The 11,133-nt window shown below is 39.2% G+C and overlaps 1 long non-coding RNA gene across 1 annotated transcript; it reads right to left on the reverse strand.

The window, feature by feature from the left end:
• Nucleotides 1-3,617: 3,617 nt before the first annotated feature.
• Nucleotides 3,618-4,320, reverse strand: LOC120716712. Its single transcript, XR_005692022.1, has 2 exons — nucleotides 4,055-4,320; nucleotides 3,618-3,838 (listed from the first exon to the last, which is right to left on the reverse strand). It is a non-coding gene; the product is annotated as an uncharacterized LOC120716712 (long non-coding RNA).
• Nucleotides 4,321-11,133: the final 6,813 nt, after the last annotated feature.

The raw sequence follows: 11,133 nt of genomic DNA on the forward strand, positions 1-11,133 counted from the left end.
CCTTATACACACACACCCACACACACAAATAGACACAAATAGTATGTAAATGTGACACAAACACACATATTCACAGTCCAATATTTTGAGAGTAAATGAGCGAATCTTATGACACACACATTGTAGCTCTAACTCACCCTCTGTCTCTCTCCAATGCATGCACGCACACACACACACACACACACACACACACACACACACATACACACACACACATACACACACCAATATCCTGAGTGTAGATGAGCGTAGCTTATGACAAGCAGAAGAGATACTCACTGGAGACAATTACCATTCCTTAGTGTGCAAAGGGAGCCACACACAGTCACACAACAAGAAATCTACACACATATACAGGAGCATATACACATAAACAAACATGGAGTATAACACACACACACACACACACACCACAGTATCTCTCCCTCGCTGTGTTGACAGGACTGTCTGTAGTGGGCCTTTGTTAGTTCTGGTTGGGCAGCCTTATTTATACTGTGCGTGTGTGTGTGTGTGTGTGTGCGTGTGCGCGCATTTGTGCACATGTGTGTGTGTGTGTGTGTGCGCGTGCGCATGTTTGCACATGCGTGTGTGCGTGTGTGTGTGTTATTTATATACCAACAATTTTAACAGTCTGTCCTATCATAGAAGAAGTCTTTTGTGTTTTCACGTAATCCTCATTTTAAAATTTCCCATTCACATAATGTTAATGGTGCTTATTTCATGTGCGCTACTAAAAGCAATGTTTTTTGCTCTTTTCTTGCATTTATTTGTTTCTTTCTTTTCATCCAGTTTTACAATTCACACAACTGAAAATTGAGCAGCATCACTAAATATCAGTTTATTAAAGTCAAGGTCAGAAATCAGTGATGGAGTTCACAGTTTTTTGCTGATATTATTAATAATGCAATCATAATTTAACAGCAAATACAAAATCATTTTATTACACAGGGAAAGAAATATACATGCATTAATCCACTATAAATATGTGGTCCATGTGTATTGCAGTTTTTATCTGAAGTAATAAACTGACGTGAAATAAATTCCTGTTGTGCATTAGGCAGTAGTCCAGGGTGGAGCCGTTTTAGTTTTGATCACTTTTGTGGTACTGAAACAAATCAGTACACACTAAAACTTCCACACAAACTTAAAAATAATATTCTTTCACTACGACGTGTAAAACTATGTGTTTTTAACAGTAGCTTTACAGGCAGGATCCACCAGATCACCTTCAAATATATTTGCGATTATAAAATGAAAAAAATAAATAAAATAAATACAGACTAAAACATCAGCAGCAATGATAATATTAAAGAAGATGTTTTAGTTCATTTTGAAAGAAGCCATATATAAATTTACTCACTGTATCTGAGGTTAATGAAACTTTAAAAAAGAGCTTTGTGGTAAATTTCTGGACTCTGGAAAATAAAATAAAATAAAATAAATATTTGGCACAAGTTGTGTTTGTTGCTCACATTGGCGTACTCTTTTGCTTCATACATTTTTCTCATGTATTTACTGTTGCTCATTAACATGGCTGGCCCAAGGCAAACTCTTAATTATCACCTCACAAACATTCAGAAAGCATATGTACAACAAATCATGTTACCAGATTCTTAACTGTAACTGTAGAAAATCATTAAAAAAATGTTATTACCACATCTGTATTATTATTATTATTATTATTATTATTATTATTATTAGCTTACAGTGGATGCTGAACTACCAGAAAGATGTTTGCAAAATGTTTGTTTGTGTGTGTGAGAGAGTTTGTTAAGCATGTGACAAACACATACAGTGTAGTACATTACAGCAGATGATTTTACACATACATGGAAAAGAAGAGAAAAATTACACATTATCAGATTCCACAGAGCAAAGTGATGAAATAGAACATGGCTTAACATTTGAATTGTTACTGTGTTTCAACAAACATGGGCTCTCTGAGTTCATCTCTCTTACAGTTGTGCCTGAAACACGGTGTCAGGAAATGATATAACAAACATTTGCATTATTCTCTGTCTCTCTTCCTCTGTCACACACACACACTCAGTCCACAAAAAAAAAAAACAAGCATTGGCCAACAAAACATTTCCTTTCAGGTGAGCTTAGAATAAATCCATAACAACGAGACATTTAGTCAAATTAACATGTTGACTATTACTGCAGCAAACTGCATAGATGACAGAACAGCACTCATTCAGATATGTTAGAAATATTCTGCAAGTTTATATTAAAAGTTTGGAAGGAATTTGGCGAAAAAAAGATTCTTATAGCTCTCTTTGCTCTTGTTTCTTCAGGGAAGATTTCCCTCGACTCTCCTGGAATGCATAATTCACATCAGCTGCGCTTTTTGGGACTGATATGGTCTTGAGCTGATATTAGGAGCTTAGTTAAACAGTAATTAGAATGAGTGATTAAAGTGATATTTTACCTGAAATTATATCATTAATTTTCTACCTTTTCAAATAGTTATGGAAGATTTTATATTTGGAAAATGTTTTACGCAGAGACATTGTTTTATCATTTTGCCATAGTGCACTCTTAGAATATGATAGGATATCCTGTCTGTCAAATAATGTGGCTTGTTGTGTTGTTGTTGTTGTCAAAGTCAAATGTTTTTATATAGCACATTTAAAACAACAACCAATGACCAAGCTGTACAGTGCTGGACAATTGAGATAATTAAAAGATAATTAAAAGAAATAAAAACATAGGGATAGAGATATGATAAGAGTTAAGAAAAAGAATCATAAAATTAGAAGATTTGAGTGAGAAATAATATTAAAAGCCAAGGAATAAAAGTGAGTTTTCAGACAGGTTTTAAAAGTGTCCAAATGTTGGGAGGTCCTGATGTGAAGGGGCAGTTCATTCCACAGTTTAGGAGCAGTTACAGCAAAGGCCCGATCTCCTCTGTGCTTTAATCTGGACCTCGGGACAGCCAGGTGTAATTGATCCGCAGACCTGAGTGATCTTGCAGGAGTGTACCAATTTAAAAGATCAGAAAGGTATGAGGGTGCTAACCTATGCAACGCCTTAAAAGCAAATAATAAAATCTTAAAATTAATTCTAAAACTAGCTGGCAGCCAGTGTAATAATGCCAGTATGGGGGATATGTGGTCTTGCTTGCATGTGCCAGTTAGTAACCGTGCTGCAGCATTTTGGACCCGCTGTAGACGGCTAACTGATGACAGACTAACACCAGAGTAAAGAGTATTACAATAGTCGAGGCCAGATGAATTGAAGGCATGGATAGCTTTCTCAAGTTCTCTAAAACAGAGAAATGGCTTCACTTTAGCAAGTAGCTGAAGATGAAAGAAACTGGACTTGATTACAGCATTAATCTGTTTATCAAATGTTAGGTTAGAGTCAAAAATCACTCCTAGGTTCCTCGCAAAGGGTTTTTTATTCATTTCTAAAGGGCCAAAGTCGCAGTGGTCACAGGGACCAAACATAATCACCTCTGCTTTCTGTTCCTTTAGGTGAAGGAAGTTTAAAGCCATCCATGGCTTAACATCATCCAAACAATCTAGCAACGCCTTCAGAGGACTCACAGATTTACGTTTCAGTGGCAGGTAAGTCTGTGAGTCGTCTGCATAACAATGGAATGGGATGCCATGTTTTTTAAAAATTGAATCCATAGGGAGCATGTAAATAGAAAAGAGAACTGGACCAAGAATGGACCCCTGGGGGAACCCACATGAAAGTGAGGCTCTTGAGGATGATGTATACCCCAATCTAACTGAAAAACTTCGGTTGGACAGTTAAGATTTAAACCACTCCAATGCAGTCCCTTTGATTCTGACACAGTGCTCAAGCCGAGAGATAAGAATCCTATGATCTATGGCCGGGGTACCCAATCCCAGTCCACAAGGGCCGGTGTCCCTGCAGGTTTTGGATCTTACCCTGGGTCAACATTACCAGGCCTCTGGAGAACTTCAAGACATGTTGAGAAGGTAATTTATCCATTTAAATCAGCTGTGATGGATAAAGGACACATCTAAAACCTGCAGGGACACCGGCCCTCGTGGACTGGGACTGGGGACCCCTGATCTACGGTATCAAAGGCAGCACTGAGGTCTAATAGTATGAAAATGGGAGAATCTCCAAAGTCAGTAAAAGTTAAAAGGTCATTAAAAACTTAGTGGTGGTCAGCCAATCAGAAAACAGAAGACCAGAGGTGGGTTGAGTATCCAAAAATTGTACTCAAGTAAGAGTATCATTACTTTAAAATATTATTACTCAAGTAAAAGTGAAAAGTAGTCGTCAAAAAAGTTACTCGAGTAAGTGTAAAAAAGTACTTGGTGAATAGGCTACTCAAGTACTGAGTAAGTAGCAAGTAACTGTTTGAAATGTCCGATTTATTTTATAAATAAATGCTATCAGACAAAGTAAAATAAATAAATATACAAATTTTAGTATTTTCAAAAGGAATATATGTAAAAACATCAACAAAATAAGGCACAACAATTCTAATTTCAAGATTTCAGTTTTTCACAACGTAAAGCTTTTTCAAGCAAAACCCACAGTAAATATATTTGCATTTACAGCAGCCTCAGAGAAAACATTAGAATGAGGCAACTTCGACATAACAGACTACAGCTGATGCGTCAGAATGTCATACTAGGTTATTTTAAATACAAGGAGGGATTAAGCAAATCAGAAACAAATCACACAGAGATGCAACAGGTATAATCAGGAAAAGTTTATTCCCAAGGCGGACAGCAGGAATTAAAAAAAACAAACAAAAAAAAAAACCACACACAACACATCTGTGCTAAAATCCCACAGGAATAGACATTCTAACAAAACTATAAAATGTTCTTTGTATACTAAAATACCCTGAAGTATAGACATTAACACAATGTAATATGAAAACACTAAAAACATGCGATACAAACATCAGAATGAAAATATTTCAAATAAAAACTACACTCACAAATAAACACTGAAATCAGAGTAAAACGAATTATAAAAGACAAATACAAATTTCCACTATGTGGATGTACATATGTGTATGGCTCACTTTACCATAAATTGTTTCTTCAGTCAGTGAAATGGTGGTTCAGCTTCAGCAGCAGTTGGCTCTCAAGGTTCTTGCTGTGAAGCTGTGACCGTTTGGCAGTGAACAGGAGGGGGGTTAGGGAGGAGTTAGGGTTAGGCAGGAGTCCTGCATGACTAAGAAGTCTTTCACAGGCTCCTGATGCAGGAAGAGCTGTATTGATTTTGATCAACAGCTTCTTGATGTGAGGAAAGCCATGCAATAGAGCCACACCTCCAGTGAATGGACATGAAAGGTACCTCTCCAGCTCCCCTGCTTCTGGCTTTCCTGACCCCATGGATCCATCATCTTAGTCGGTTAGGCTGCTGTTTGCGCTGGCCTCATCCTCATCTGTGTCTAGGTGATGTCTGATGAAGTTGAGACCTGTGGAAAGATGTATGGTTTTCAAAAGAATTAGCTCTGGTCATTATAGTGCTGTATACACTGCCAAGCTGCAGATGTTTGGCAAGAAGATTTGATCACACTGGAGATGTTTTTTACTAACTCTTGTAGAAAAACAAAATCTTGTCATTCATATCCCGCACAAACAGTTTGCAATGAATTCCAGATTAAGTTTAAAATAAGAATGCGTGCAAGGCTAAACAGTGCTAGCCAATGGATCCTCCTGTTAGGCTGTTACTCTGGGAAAAGACGAGAAAGACGGTGATGGAAGCCGTGACTGGAGCTGCTATGTAGCCTATATAATATTTATATTGTATGAATGTGATAATTCTGTATATTGTAATAACGTGATATTATATTGTTTAAACGTGAAAGGTATATTGTTAGAACAATATACTTTTCACTTTTCTATTTTTCTTTTGCCTGGGTGGCAGCTCTACGCTTCCGTATCCAAGGCTTTTCAATGTGACCTCACAAAATTATCACGACTACAACAACCATGAAAAGAGTTGGATGGACATTGCTGCTCAATTGCAGCTGCCTGGTCAATGTCTTTCATTAGTAATTTAGCAAAGTTGACGGTGGTGTGTGTGTGCCTGTGTGAGTGAGTGAAAGACAGAGAGAGGGATTTTGTATGATAAGCTTCATGTTATGAATGCACAGTTTGAGCACTCAGGTCGCATCAGAGCATCAGGCCGTATAGTGTGAGACCCTGCATCGTGACCTATGAACTTCTAACCCCTGAGATTCAATTGTACAGTTTGAGCAGGAGCTGAATAACGCGACTGAAAAAAATCGCACAGTGTTTGCCCAGCTTAATGCAGACTGTTTAAACTAAACAAGCTGCTGTTTCACATAATAAACCCTGTCAGCCGCAGTATTGCCTTCTGTTTTAACAGTTAAAGCAGTAGAGACGAGCTGTTTACATGTGCGTGGAACTCTAGCGTCATTAACCAGGCTAGCTGTTAGCTTATAGCTCACGCTAGCTAACCAGCGAGCAGTTAAAAGGACAGCTGAAGCTGCACAAAACACCCACAAACTTATCTCACTACAACATAGCGCCGAAAACATGACTAGCAGCTCGAGCTCAACACAGCTGCTGTAACATAAGACTGACATCCAGCTAACCACAGCTAAAAGACATTTAGAGAAAACTTACCGTTTCCTCAGGTTACACAAGCGGCGTTTTTTCACGCTGAAAAGTTGTTGTTTTGGCTCTCACTGAAGACACCGACGCTGAAGACATAGCTGTTCTTTTGTAGTGCTTTTAAGCGAAACATCCTTTGTATGTAAGGCCAAGGGTGTTCATCCTCTTCAGCTCTAGCGTAGACGACTGGCTCTGCCATGTTTTTAATGTTTCTTCTTTCCGTGTGTCCGCTACTTTGAATGTACTCAAGAAAAAGTAAAAAGTATCGTGCAAAAAAGGTACTTTAAAAGTACATTTTTTTCAAAAACTTACTCAAGTAAATGTAACGGAGTAAATGTAACTCGTTACTACCCACCTCTGCTGAAGACCAAGGGGTCTCATTCCCTGCTGTACTCTGGATGCTATGCTGGATTCACCACCACAGCGCACAGAGAGTCACGGTACGTTTCCTTCAAAGCTTTGTTTAGTACATTAGCTCTGTGATTAATGAGGAAATCAACATAGACACAGAAATCCCTCATTCCTCATTCCCCGTAGCCGTGGAACTGAGGTCTTTCCAGTCCACTAACCCCTTTTCCTCTGATTTCTCTCCACAGGTCCCGGCTGCTATAGACCCCACGCCAAGCTCACCAGTGGCACAGACGTCGGGGCAGGAGCACTGGAGGTGTGGTTACTGAGACACCTCTGCCGGGACTGCCCGCCAACGGAGGTGAGACAGGTGTTCTGCATTGCTGGCCCTCTGATGCCCTCCCCCAGTTCAGGAGAGACGTACTGCATACCAGTAAGGTGCCAAGAGGGTACATGCCAGGTTCTGGTGGATCTTGGGCTGTACGCAGACCCTGCCTCCAGCTCGCCCGGGGGCATTGCTGGAGTTAGAGTGGGTGGAGGTGAAGTGTGTGCATGGGGATATTTATAAATATCCCTTGATGCCGGTGGAAATTAGATACTGGGGAAAAATGCATAGACTGAAGGCTGTGGTTAGTTTGTGCCTGACGCACCCTTAATGAAATGATGAAGCTGGGAGTAATAGAAGAGTCACACAGCACTTGCTGTAGCCCCATAGTTCTGGTAGTGAAAAAAGATGGGTCTATGCAGTTCTGTCTGGACTATCGCATGGTGAACGAGGTGTCATAGTTCAATGCTTATCCCTTGCCCTCGGTCGACGAGCTTCTGGACCAGTTAGACACTACTAGTTTTTTTACGACACTGGATTTAACCGAGGGCTACTGGGAGATTCCCTTGTCCAAGGAAATAACAGCATTCTCCAGTCTGTAAGGTTTGTACCTGTTCGTTACACTTCCATTTGGTTTGTTCATAGCCGCTGCTACCTTCCAGTATCTCCTGGAGTATGTCCTGGAGTCCCTGAGGCAGACGAGGCTCAAACCTTACATTTGAGATGGAGTGAGAGGTATCTCTAAGTCACTCATACAGTATATGGTATGGCTGCAAGTCAACCCAAATAAAGCAAAGGGATAAATTTACATTAATTTTTCTTTTAAAACTAAGCTGCTGAAGATAAATGAAGGAAAGCAAGAGAGTGTAGGATGAGTGGGGCTTTGGAGGGCAGTCAACAGTGGGAAATCATTTAGGTGCTTAGTCATGAAACATGATGAAAGTGTGAGTCGGGGTCAGTAGATGGGTAATGAGCAACCTCGAGTAGAGTTGGATGTCTCGAGACCAGTCTTGGACTCGAGACCGGTCTCGAGACCACTTTTACGTGGTCTTGGTCTCGTCTTGGTCTCGACTGACTTTTGTCTTGGTCTCGGTCTTGGTCTCGCTGTTTCGGTCTTGCGTTCTCAAATCGACATAGTGTTCGGGAGATTTGGAGTCAACCATCAGCGGAGTGGGGGGGTGGCTTACTGGGCTTAAGCCCAAAAACAACACACGAAGCACAGAGCGCACCGTCGTAAATTCCCCCTAATTTTGGTATGATCCGAGCTCAGGCACTAGGCGACTGAGCACAGCACCCATGTGAGCGAGGGGGGAGAAGCTGCTGCCTGCGAATTTGCTGCAGACAGAGGAGAGCTTAAGTTTGACCAGGTACCAAAGCAAATCATTCGTACTGAACTAATAATGTAAATATGACGGTGTATCACAAAAGATTGATATCAAACTGATCACTTGGTTGCATTACTTGCTCTTCGAGTGAATCAACAAATGGATAAATAAAAAGCCAAACAGCAATGCTGATTTTTTAGTCTTAGCTTACATTTCATATTTTCAGTTGTTACCCTCCACGGCTAAACAAACTCTCTAAATCGGTTTCAGTTGTGTACTGATGAACACAACAATGGACATAAGGAGCTTCTTTCAAAGAAAAAACTCAGGTAGATGTTATTTTATATATTATGCTTTGGATGTTGTTCAGTATATCTATGCAAAACAAGAGGAATTTCAATACACAGCAGTATATTCACAGTTGAAACCAGATATTTACATACACTTTATGGAGAAAACATAAAAACTTTTTTTTTACTGTCAAACATCAATTTAGAGTAAACTTTTGTTTTAGATAAATAAATGTTGAAATATCTTTTGAATTAGTTAAATGTCAGAATAAAAAGAGGGAGCTGTCTATTTTAATCACTTTCATCAAATTTAGGAGTACATATACACGAAGTTTATTGTTAATTAATAAGAAACTCCAGACGATTCCATTCTGAGCTAAAGAAGCTTCTGATAGGTTAGTAGAGTCCATGTGATTTGATGTTACAATTAAAAAAGTGTTTGTGTTTTTATCTGAAGAGTACATAAATATCTGGTTTCAACTGTATATTTGATGATGTTGGTGTTTGGCTTGATTGTCAGCACAAAGAGGGAGAGAGAGGAGCAGAGAGGGAGAGAGAGAATGACGACAGAACAGAGATGAACAAGAGCAGGTGAGACACACATGTTAGTCAAATGGTTGTTTGCCAAAACTCATCAGAACATGTATCTAGTACCTAGTGTTTCTTTTTAGATACCATTTGTTACTTTTCAAATTCTATATTTATTAAGTTATGCAGGCTTGTTTGCACAACGAGGCTAAATAATTATATAAACTTTTCTCAATCTAAATAGTGGACTTTGGTAGAATTAAAAAATAAGTGTAGTGCAGGTCTATGATGATTTTTAGTGCTACTATCATCTAGTTCTGATTCTGGTTCTGTCTTGGTTACTGTTGTAGTCCTGTTTTAATTCCAGATCAGTTTTGGGTCTGGTTGAATTGGGGTTTAGTCCCTGTGTCTTGATACAGGCCCGACTTTGTTCTGCCTTGCTGCTTAATTAAAAAACTAGTTTAAGGTGTCCTGAATATGTATATAGAATAGCATCTGGCTGCAGTTTAAAGACTTTTTTTGTCTCGGTCTTGGTCTTGGTCTTGGTCTCGTCTCGACTCGGTCTCGGTCTTGGTCTTGTCTTGGTCTCGATACCCTCTGGTCTTGGTCTTGTCTTGGTCTCGGATTAGGCGGTCTTGACTACAAGTCTAACCTCGAGTCTGAGGAACAGGGAGAACCATGGCTAGTGCAGTGAAGATTACACAAAATTGATCACAATTAGAAACTGTGACTGTTATCATGCATCTTATGCAGTCAACACAATGATGTAAATGTAAATCTATAAATTACTTGTTTGTTTTTCACTTCAACAGGTCCAGGGATGGTGGATGGTGGAAGATAGTTGGACTTCCACTGACAGGATAGAAAAAGACCAAGAAAGCAACCTGTCTTGTGCAAACAAAGTGTTTCTATGAAATGTGCTTAAAGTTGTGGAAAATCTTTCTTTAAACTGTTAATGGAAAGTAGAAATAAATATGTAGAAGTGCACCATATGTGTCTTGTAGTAACAAAATCCAGTGTTGCTTTAAACTAACTAGGTCACATGAGACATTAACCATTAATAACAAAGAACAAATGAGAACAGAAAAATTGACATAATAAACAGAAAAGCATAATAAAACTAGTGCTTCTTTATTTGTAAGCCGTAACTTTAACATCTGGGATTGATCTGGAGTGATATTATTAAGAAGTGTGGGAGTAGGGGAGCATTTATAGATTGATGCTTATAGATGTTGAATATGTCAAATGTTTCATGCAATTACCCATTAGCAATCAAGCATGCATTTGCAGCATAACACCATCTTGGTATAGTTTCTTTTTAGCATAATAAACGTGTAAATCAGCATGAAAGTACTACGGAAGATTTAGACATCCATGAGTGACAGTGCTGGACTAAGAGGTAAACTAACAGTCCTCTTTTACTGCCAACAGTGGGAGAAACTGAGGGAGAAGACACTGCTAGGATATGGACTGAATGTCTGTCAAATGCTCCTGTCAGAGCAGCATGCTTATCAGTGTCTTTATGCTGGATAGCTAGTTAGCTAGCAGTGTTACCATTAGCTAAAATGGTTGTTCACTCTGTTTTCTGCTGCTGCTCCTAATGAGGAATCAGGAATTTCTGTGTCTACATTGATTTCCCCATTAATCACAGTGCCAATATACTAAACAAAGCTTTGAAGGAACTCTGTGGTCCCTGAAACTCTGTGTATGAGAACTCATGGTTCTCTATG

Source organism: Simochromis diagramma, unplaced genomic scaffold, assembly GCF_900408965.1.
Source record: "Simochromis diagramma unplaced genomic scaffold, fSimDia1.1 OVJJ01000565.1, whole genome shotgun sequence".
NCBI lineage: Eukaryota > Metazoa > Chordata > Actinopteri > Cichliformes > Cichlidae > Simochromis > Simochromis diagramma.